This window comes from Micropterus dolomieu, linkage group LG11, assembly GCF_021292245.1.
Source record: "Micropterus dolomieu isolate WLL.071019.BEF.003 ecotype Adirondacks linkage group LG11, ASM2129224v1, whole genome shotgun sequence".
In the NCBI taxonomy this organism is placed as follows: domain Eukaryota; kingdom Metazoa; phylum Chordata; class Actinopteri; order Centrarchiformes; family Centrarchidae; genus Micropterus; species Micropterus dolomieu.
The window spans coordinates 9,249,455-9,260,991 of NC_060160.1; positions in this window are offsets into that span (position 1 = coordinate 9,249,455).

Here is an 11,537-nt window from a genome sequence, read left to right on the forward strand (position 1 = left end):
ATACCTGGTTGCTTTTAACCCAGACTGTGATATTTCCTATCCTTAACAAAATAGCTCTTCTTTTACAGTTCTTTTTTAATTGCTAACCTGCATTGGTCAAAACTGAAGTCACATTGTCAAAACTCTTCACACAGTCATCCATCCATCCATCCATCCATCCATCCATCATCAACGCATCGTCGCAGGGGGCTGTAGCCAATCCCAGCTGACATCGGGCGAAAGGCGGGGTACACCCTGGACAGGTCGCCAATCCATCGCAGAGCCACACATAGACAAACTGTGGACCAAACTATGAATAATTTTTCATTGCTTTCACACAAAGTGCATTCAATTACCACTTTCTCCAAAATCCATGAACTCTTTTCTCTTTACTACTTCACCACCTGCATCTGTTGCACCTGCAACACTATATATTTGCAGCACATTTTTCAAACGGTAACACACTGTGTCCAAAACTGTCTACAAAAGGCCGTAACTTGCTCAAAATCCTTAGTTTGTTTAAAAAAATACAAAATACTGCAAGAAATGTTCACACCCCTTAGGCTGACGTTCGTATCTGTCAGGCCACAGATTCTTTTTCATATCACAACGGATATCATCATCAACTTAGGATATTTTAAAAAAAAAGATGTCTAATAGACATGTATAGAAAATATGCTTGACAGATTATGACAAAGTGTTCAACCATTGTGCAAGTATGATTTATGAAATGAACTTATGCCTAGATGTTTTGAGGGGTCAGACTATTCAACAGAGAACCAGTATAATTCATTGTGATCAACATGACATAAGCAACTGATAATGTAGGAAACAGCAGACAATTGCGAAAAACATTTGCAATTAATTCAAGAGAATGAGAAATTGCTATTACGATGTGCACAAGTGACTAGATGATGTGGAGGGAACAAGGAACAAGTATTTTTGAGAATTTTAATTCAGAAATGAGGCCTGAGAAATGTTCAAAAGCGACTGAGAAAAACTGTATTGTATAATGAAATAGTGATTTGTATGAAAAAAATCCTTTTTACTTCAAAGTTTATCATCTATGTAGTGCTCCTTGTTAGTGTTTTTTTTAGGTTAGTGTGTTATGTGATTTATGTTTGAGTGATTTTTGGAGGTGAGATTAACTGTTTGGCCAAGATCCATTTTCGTAAAGCAGACTGTATTAAAAGTTTTGAAAAAGTGGTTTCAGTGTTGAACATTGCATGTTAGCAATTGAAATAAACTGCAGTGATAACACTGATCTTTATACTCTAACTCTAACAACTGGTTTTCTTTTACCATGGCCACAATCCTTTCTTAATCTTAATCATGAATGATTTTCACTCCACCTTAAAGTGTGGCCATTTGGAACAACAGCAATGCCTCTTATTTTCAGCGTGGTTGGACAAAGTTGTCAAAACCATAGACTGTCAAAATCAAACCAACCCTTATCATAGAAGAGGCAGATCAAAAAAGGCTTACTGGTACACAAATCATCCTTGTGACAGTCATTTGTAACCGTATTGGAAGGCACTGACAAATTACATCGGGTCATTTTGAAAGGCGATGACAAGCTTCAAATTATATTATTTAGGATGAACAACAAGGTAGACGTCAGGTGATATAAACTACATGTATCAATCAGTTAACGAAAAAGTTTTTTAGGGCAAATACTACTACTACTACTACTACTTTCCATTGTTTATATTTGTTGTTTGGGGAAATGTATCCATACATAGAAAACATCAGGAAGTATCATGCTTTTTTATTTATTTTTTACTACAAATCACAAAGAAGTGCTGCTGTCTCTCTGTCTTTCTGTATTCCTGTCTCCCACTCACCACATCTTGGAGTAATCCCACAGCGCCCAAACCCTCTTTTCTCATCTTCTTCCCTGCCACTGATCCGCCCCCCTACCCCTCTTCTCCTCTCTCTCCTTCAAAAGTCTCTCCTCTGCAAATGTTACATCTCCAAACTAGTCTCTTCACCCAAAATTTATTCTTTAGGTTTGAACCCCATCCTGGTGAGATAATGAACACTTTGCAGATGCTCTTTGTAGAATCATGCTCAAATCGTTTGCATAGAGCCTGACAGCATTGTCAAGTCTTTTAAAATATTGAAATGTGAAACCTGCACTGTTTAAGCACATTTTTAAAGCATCACTCTCTACTCTGATATTCTATTTTTGTTATCATAAAGTCCAAAAGAACATTACATTTTTTATTTTTATTTTTATTTTTTTTACTTCTATAGCGTATAGATCTTCTCTGTGAATTACATGTCCTGTGCCCTCTTTGAGAAAATGCCCTTGGTGGTCTCCTTTGCATACATCCAATCAAATCACAAATTACATTTGCACTGCATTTGCATAAGGCAGTAATATCACTGTTTCTGTCATAGGCTGGTGCTCACACTTACAGCCAGACAGTAGCTACACAACACAACAGGAGCCATGACTGTGAACTGAACTGCAACCCACTGCAAAATATCTCCAGGACTTGTCTAGTCCTGCACTTTAGCTTGTTACATTTATGGGGATATAAGTGCATTGCTAAAGTCAGTTTGCAGGCTAATAATTAATAACTACTACTAATAACTACTTGCTAGTCAGCTGTAGCACATCGAACAGCATACCGAATCAGGAGTATTCGGTTTAGAGGCATGGTCCTTATGCTGCTTACAAAACACTGTCTGTCTTCTTACTTATTAGATGATATGTTGCAATATTCCACATTTTGTTGTATCTGAAGCACATGCACAAGGACACAAGACCGTGACACCAACAAACAAGCAAACATGGACCTAAAAATATAAAAAAATGGCTTTGCAAATGTTTTATGAGGAACAAAATACATGGTGTTAGACCATGAGGAGATGAGGTTCTTAGCATATATTAATCCTCTTCATCCCTAGTGGGACACAAGGCTTCGAAGATCTGCCACCAGCTGGATACAGAATATGTTTTGGTCAGACATACAAAATTTAAGCATAACTTTAGTTTGTTTACAAGAAAATTCCACAGGTCACTTTTAAGTACCTGGGTTACAGTTGGCTTTATGCAGTAAGCCGATGTCTTACACATCATGTATATGAGAAGTTTTGTACTTGAGGCAGGGGATCAGAGAATCCTGATTTCTCTAGATTCTCTTGGAGAACACCACTTTCCTGACACGTATAGATGTAACTTTCTGATTAACTTTTTATACATGTATAAAGACTACAGACAGAAAACGCCACTGTGACAGGATACTAACACTGAAACTTAAACTCACACAAAGTAGCCTGTAGAATTCTATATATACGTGGGTTTACGGTTACCAGATGCATGTAAAAGTGTTGTGTGATGGCGTTCCGGTTTCTTTGTAGCCCACTCAGGTGCTTAAATGCTAAAGGAGCATATAAAATATGATACCAGTTTTATTTCCTCTCAAAAATAAGATATATTAACAGTGAATTTCAAAATCAACTTAAAGAGATTTTGATTGGGAAAAAAAAGCATTGACCGATTGATTCAGTGATTATTAGTGAGTAAAGAACCACTGCCCAAACCAAAAAAACTCACGGAAGAATCCTTTCTTTTTTGGTGTGTAGTTCCAGTTTCTCTCATCATCTCCATGCATTAAGTCTAATCTTTCTCTCTTGCCTCTATCCGCCCTTTTCTCTCTCTACGTATCCCTCTCTCTGATCATCTTCTTCCACGGTACTCTTCTCCCCAAATTTCCGTCTCTACTCTTTCATTCTCTCTCTCTCTCTCTCTCTCTCTCTCGCTCTCTTTCTCCCTTTCCATCTGGTGTCTCTCTATGAGCATTAATCAGAGTGCTCAAGCACCATGACCAAAACAACTCCACAGAGACTAGCTGCTTCTCTCTCCGAGTCTCTCTTCCTCAGTCTCGCTCCCTTTTTTTTCCTGAAACAGTCACAGATAGCCCCCGCCCTCCACACACACACACACACACACACACTTAGACACACACACACACACACACACACACACACACACACACTTAGAAATCCATAAACATTATTCAATCTTGGTTATGATTTCAACCTGGCCTGAAGCTACTTTGGTTGTGATGGTAGAAGTCTTTCATCCATCTCAAAACTTGTGGTGCTGTGTGCAGAGAGCTGATTTTCACAGAATACACTCAAACTACAGGGAGACAAAGATGTCCTGCAGTAATGTTTTTCATACAGTTGTTTCGGGTCCATCCATCACCGCCGAGTGAATGCAAATCACTTTACAAATTTATGTTATCAAACAAGGCCTCAATCTTTTTTTCACTGGCAGCAGGCGCAGCCATGATGGAGACTGCAGCTGAATCGGCTATTAAAATTCACAGTTGGGATCACATCTGGATGCTGCGAATCCCTTCACATTCTGCAAACATGGTTGTGCTCTTTCAACAACAGCTCACGGGTTGTTGATGAGGACATTGCCATTTTGGACGACATGGCTGAGATCAATATAGTACAGCATTATGGTGGGGAAGAACCACACAAAGGTACAGTATGTAACAATGATGGCAACAAGATATGTTTGCAAATAAGTGTTTATTGCTGTTCTTTTCAGGTTGACCACAATGCATATTTGAGTCTATGGATGTTCAAATATGTTAATGTCCCTTGTTTTGTAGATAATATACTGTATATATATATATTTATGTGTGCATATGTAAAATGTTTCTATTTTGGAGTTTAAATGGGAACTACATAACTGCACCTTTTTTCTCTCTTTCCATCGGTTTTTAACAGAGCAACACATCAGAAAGGAGGAGAGACTATGTCTCAGTTCTTAGTTTAGACTCACATACTTTTTAGGTACCATTTCTATTAGAATTCAAACACTAAACTATAATCAATTCACCAAAAAAAGATTTGTAATAAAAAAAAAAAGAAACACATCCACATCTTTTAACATTAAAACTCTTATCATATTATCATCAAATATGCAAAATAATACATCCAATTAAAACCAGTACATGCCAGCACTGCTAGGTTTTATCAGGCATTAAGTTGCAGTAGTGTGACTTTTCAATTTTCATGAATTTAGGCTTTTTTCCCCACACATGCTGCCCACAATTATTTCTGTTGAAAATATCTGCCTGGTGATGCCAGTGAGAGGGATTGGGGCAATTACTTTGCATACTAGTGTCACAAACTTGTCACTATCGGTCATTAAAATTCTACTTAGTTTGTGATTTGTTTAGCATTTAGCCATAGTTTGAGGTCATTTTCCCAAATCCCATTTGTGAGATCCCAGACTGACAAAACAGTTTTCTTTCCAAATCATAGTCTTGGGTTCGTATTCTGACTGAATTCAAGGTAGAATTGCATATTTGTCATGGCTCAAATGTTCTGGTGCTCTGCAGAATTAATTCTCTCTTTCTTTTTTAAACAAACCAAGTGACAACCACCATGGCTTAGTCAAAGCCAATGCAGAAGTCATTGAAGCTACACAATTTAAAATTTTTTTTGTTAATTTAAAAAACACAATGACTTAAAGATGCATATTTTTTAAGAGGTACCTCAGCCTATCACTCTCTACTATATCCAGGCTACACCATGTTGCCAAATGACTTTTATCAGGGGCCAAACAGATGTCAAGAACACACTAATCAGACTCTGGGGTCTGTGTTTATTAATCTGCTTAATGTAAAATTCTGGACTTAAGTGAAAGATAACTGAAAATATTTCACTTTTATTCCCAAACTCAAGAAAGTGATATATTTTACTCTAGCTAAAAAATGCTCTTAAATTTAAGAGAACCCTAAGTCTCTTCAGTTGGTAAAGAGTAGATCATACAAGAAAGCGGTGAAGAAACTATAAGAAAATAGAATAGAAAATATACCAATCTGAACATTTGATAGGATTATGACACAATTTTTCATTAATATATTAATTAATTATTAATATTAATAAATGAGTTAAAACTGGAATTATTTTAGTTTTACAATCACTTCCCATGCATCTTCACTGTCTAAATTGTCTATGTGGTACTAAATTCTCATCAAGATATCTCTGATATACCTCATCCACCAGTAGCAGAGTTTCCTTTTTGTTCTATTTTATTTTATTTTATTATTTGTGTACAGCCTATTATAAATATATTAGATTGATGGTAATTTCATCACTTCAATGCTACAGGATATATTAAGGATTTCACACAAATAAAACTTCTTAAATGTTAAAATAACAACATATGTTTTTTTAAACAATATCCTTGTCTCTGATTGACTGTTCCTGCATACATGTGATTAATCATGTGATCACTTGAGAACTACTACTAGGGTATTCCTACACCTCACCTCTATTCATTACACTCATTAATAAGTTGGCTCCTAAACCTTAAAAGTTTCATAAACATGGTCTTTCAGAATTCCCTTTAGAAACCTACAAGTGACGTCACGGATGGTACATCCATATTTTTTTCTACAGCCTAATGGATTTAAGGCCTGTGCCATCCTGTGAGTCAGAGTCTGAGTCACTGTGATCATGACTCACTTCATAAGAGCTCAAATGAACTCCTAATCCAAGTGACCAGCATGAGTTTGAATAAAACATGCTGATCATAAATGTCCCATCTGCACTGAATTCCATAAACTGGGTATTTTTAAAATTTCATTAACACTATCCAAATCAAAGGGCCTCCAAAGCATTTTGGTTTTTAATGGTACTCACACAAATGAAGCCTTGTTTTATTAGGAGCTGTGAGGCACGCTAAGGGTTAAAGCTCCAAATTGTTTTTATCTCTGATGAAATCACTGCAACACCAATTACATTTGCGCAGTTGCCTCTGGCCATGTGACAAACAAAGATGCATTTAAAACTGTAGCAGTTTGACTTAATAGTCAGTAAAATGTCAGCATGGCAGGATTTGACGTTTTCATCTCTGTTATTGTATCCGGGATCTGTTAATGTTGCAGCACATTGGTCTAGGGAGGATCTGTGCTACAAGAAGGTATATGGCAGAGCAAGGGTTAAGGCTTTAAGAGGATGATGTGTGTTCAGTCTTCTTTTCATTGTGAAGAGAGAGCGAGAGCTTTTTTCCCCCTTTTAAATGGGAACACAGCTTTTCTCCACCGGTGGCCAAACCTTGACCCTCAAACCGATCTAGAAATAGGCATTCGCTAAGGGAGAAAAAGAAAGAAACACACTCACACACATAAAGCCTCCAGCCTTTCCTTTCACCACACTCATACACTTCTCACTGCCTGAGCGTAGATGCGTAAAGTGCACGGACACACACACACACACACACATACACACACACACACACAAATGCACCAGTATGGTTTTCCACTTTTTCACTCTGGGGAGAAGGTGAACTCATATTGTCGACTGCTGAGTAAAACACAGCAGAATACATACTCATGCACACACACACACACACACACACACACACACACACACACACACACACACACACACACACACACACACAGACCCTGTAGACACAGACCCAGACTGTTGTTCCAGTAGTCTCTTTTTCCTTAAAAAAAGAAAGAAAAGTGTGTCCCAGGAGATTCACCGTGGGCAAAGATTTCCAGAAGAAATTGCACTGGTGTGTGTACACGTGAGTGTGTCTTTTACTCACCACTTGGCTGTATGTCTATAATGTATATTGCTGTGACTTATAGTACAGTATGGCTTACTTGGAGTCTAATTCCAGATCAGGACATCAAAATGAAGAAAATAAGATAAAAATAAGGGACATTGCACAAAACACACACAAGGACAAACAATATAAAATACTCTGAAGAATGTGTGAGGAGTTTTTTCAAACCCTCTCACTTTGGTTGCAGTGTCGTCCATCAACATAGTCTCTTCTCCTGTCCTATTCTCGACACTTAGGATTGGGTTTGTAAAAAAATTACAAGAGAAATGCTGCATAGCAGAGATGTTTTGGTATGTCTTCAACTTAAAAATGAACCAAAGTTCACAAATACTGCTTCAGCTACAGGCAGGGAGCCCATGCTATAAAAAGCAGATTCATGCAACAATCTGGTTTTGATGAGAATGGCACTCAGACTAAATGTATGCAAACAAAGTCCTGCTGCTTTAGCTCCCAAACTCTCTCCTCATTTCCCTTGCCTTCATCTCCCCAAATCTCCTCTTCTACCCCACTTCTCCATCTCGCCTTCTTCTTTTGCTATCCCCTTGACACCAACGGGAACACACATGCTCTGCTCCAGGCTGCCTAACAGGAATTGAGTCCAGAATGCGACAGACTGCCTCTGGCTTGTCGACAGAATTTATGGCTCCTGTGCAGCTCGGCGGCTGTAGCTGTATGAACAGCTGCACACTGGGAAGCCGTGACATCTGTGTTTACCAGCTACACAAAGATGCTCTTCACTTCCGTCATGTCATGCTACGGTGAAATGCTGCTGTTTGATTTGCCTCCCCAAGAGGAGGTGGTTGTAAAATGTAAATTTTGCTCTGTTTTTAGCTGTCTGAAGGCATACAGTGTGATTTGGTAACATGCAAATAAAGATTTTCAGTTGCAGCACGCCTGTTGAGTTCAATTTTATAAAATTGTTAAATAATGAACATAGGATATTGTATTAATTCAGAGCTTAGGTGCAAATTAATAAGAGAATATTGGATGGATGCCTGATGACCATCTTCCTTGCAGACAGATCAACCTTAACAATCATGATTCATGATGGACAGTACACAGCTTAATAAATGATCAAAATGTGTATTATCTCAGATTTAATTCACTGTGATCGGGGCAGATATTCAAATTACAGTTAAATAATGGAAAAGAGAATGGATTTTCACTTAGGTTAAAGATCTCCTCATCTCAGAGTTCAGCGACTTTTTCATTTAATTGAAAACCACTTCCTCGAATACAATTAATTGAAAAAGGAATAGAGCCTTAATTTGGAACTAAGGGCCCGTAACTGTGGTCAGCAGTGAGACTAATGGCATTCTGCTCAAACACAAGAGCCTGAAAAGTGGACAGAGAGTTGTTTGCCTAAAATTCCCTTGGCAAGGCAGGCATTGATCCTCAGCAGCAAACTTTGCAGGCTTGCTACAAACAGAGACTAAATGGGGGCATAAGGAGAAAAAAAATCTAGATTTTAGTTCTTAATAGAATGTTGGGCAGCAGGGTAAGCTCCACGCCTGAATAATTCACTTTAGCCAAACTGTTGCTTCGGGTTCCATTCATTTTTAATGCTGTCTTTTGATGTTGATTAATTAAGCAGTGCTAGCGCTGCTGTTTCTCCGCCGTCGCTGCCTCTCGCGCACGCTGTGCACGTAGACAAACATACTGCGGTTTCTCCTTCTTTTCCTCTTCTCCCTCGCCTCTATCCCTCTAAACCCTAAAGCCTTAACCCCCCCCCCCCCCCCCCCCCCCCCCCCCCCCCCCCCCCCCCCCCCCCCCCCACTCCCCTCTCCAACCTCAAACACATTCACACACACACACACTCATGCATATACACAGGAATACACACATGCACCCAGAGACAAACACTTGCAGTATAACAACCACACTTGTGCACTCTCTTGTCTTCTTGACACACACACACTTACAGTGTTGCACGCACCCCTAAGCCACCCCCAAAAAAGTGTTAAGATCCATAAGTCTTAAAAGTCTTTTCTTTTAAGGCAGTTCGGCAGTAGTATGTGTGTGTTTGTGTGTGTGTGAGTGAAGGGGGAGTGATGAAGGGAAGATGTGAGCGAGAGAGGAAGGGGGGAAGTAGGAAAGGGGAATGCCTCTCAGCAAACACATAACGGATTAGCGGAGGTGTGTGCGTGTGTGTGAGTGTGTGTTTGAAAGAGAGAGAGAGAGAGAGAGAGAGAGGAGGATGAATTTATTGTTAGAGTCTATACTGTACGTACAGCTTGGGGGTTGGATGTTAATTAGAAGACAGGCATGCTTTAGCTGGTGGTCGTATCAGTACATGTTCGAGGGCGCGTGCGTGTATTTGTGTGTGTTCACGTTTGAGCCTGCGCACATGAGTGTGAGTGTGAGTGTGCGTGCTCCCTGACTCTTTCATGTGTTTTTAACCAATAAAGACAAGCACAACTATGCACCATCCAATCAGCACTATGAGGTTTATAAATAGAGTTTAGCTGACTGGATTCTTACTTGTTCTGCTTGCAATCTTCTTAAATTTGCTCGTCAAATGATACTTAATAGCAGCAACTAGGTCCAACTAAGTCAAAGAGCAAATTTAAGCTAGGTGTCTACTAAGTTAGCTTATAAATGCTCTGATTTTCTCTAAAAACAGGAAATATAGAGGGGGTTTTGTGCAAAGCGGGCTTAGTACCTGTAAAAAATTTAAAGGTAATTGCTCTAAAAAAGTATTCAGAGAATGTAAGGAAGATGTTAATGGGTGACCACATGTGCACATACACTCACAGACACACACAAGCCTTAGTGCATGCTCAATGTGACCAGGGACCGCCTGGAAAAGCAAGTGAGAGACACTGACATTCTTTTTCACTTTCCTTGACTGGCTCCTCTACATCCTTTAACACACACACACACACACACACGCACGCTCACACGCGCACACTCACACACACACACACACACACACACACACACACACACACACACAAGTGATTTGATTTGCTCCTGATTATGAAGTGTCTCTGTAAGAAAGCTAGAGGCCATAATGCTGTAGTCTAAAAATACCTGGCCAAAAAGCCCCCTGTCATGTTAAATTGATCTTAGCATGAGGGTGTGAGCCTTCCTGATTCCATCAGTATCTCTGTTACACCGCTCAGTGCTATAATAAGGAAACAGCGACATAAAAAGAAAGAAAGAAAGGAAGAAAGAAAGAATAAGCTATCTTTTACCTCTGCTTTTCGAATTTGCCAAAAACTAAAGGTCTCACAGTAAAGGTCTCATTTATCTTGGCCAGTAATTGTCTCACGAGTGCAGGAACAAAAGGAAAGAAAGTAAGAAAGAGACAAAATCTTTGCCTCGAAACTGAATCTCACCTGCAGCCTTTCTAACAAGGAGAACATACTTGAATACATCATGGGAAACAATTTGTTATGTTGCAGCTGAATTAAGCAATAGTCGTAACTAAATGACGTCTCTGTGTCCGGCTGTCTAAGGTATAATTGGTGGCCATTATTTTAGTCCTCCTTACCTATTGTATAGTTTGGAAGCTCAAGTCTAAAGTTTATCCACATTTATCAAACAGACACAAAACCAGTTACAGAAGATGAAATCATATATGTATTCCAAAGGCTAAGTTCAGAGTACAAAGGCAAGACACAAACACACAGGGCTAGAATACTAAAGAGCACCTATTCCAAGCTTCAAGTGCAACTACCTCACTGCAGCCATTGCTTGTAGTTAATCTAACAAGTGACGCATTAAGTTAGCTGAGTTCTAATAATTTGTACTGGTTGTAACGATCCAAATGGTCACACCAGCCTCATGCTATCTGTGTGAAAGAACCACAATTGCAGCCATTTGTCAACCTGACAAAAATGACAACCAGTCATTTTTGCCAGAGCGGAGGCTTTGTCAGATGACTGCTATTGGTTACACTTGTTATGTGTTCTGTTTGTTTATTTTTTTTACCCTG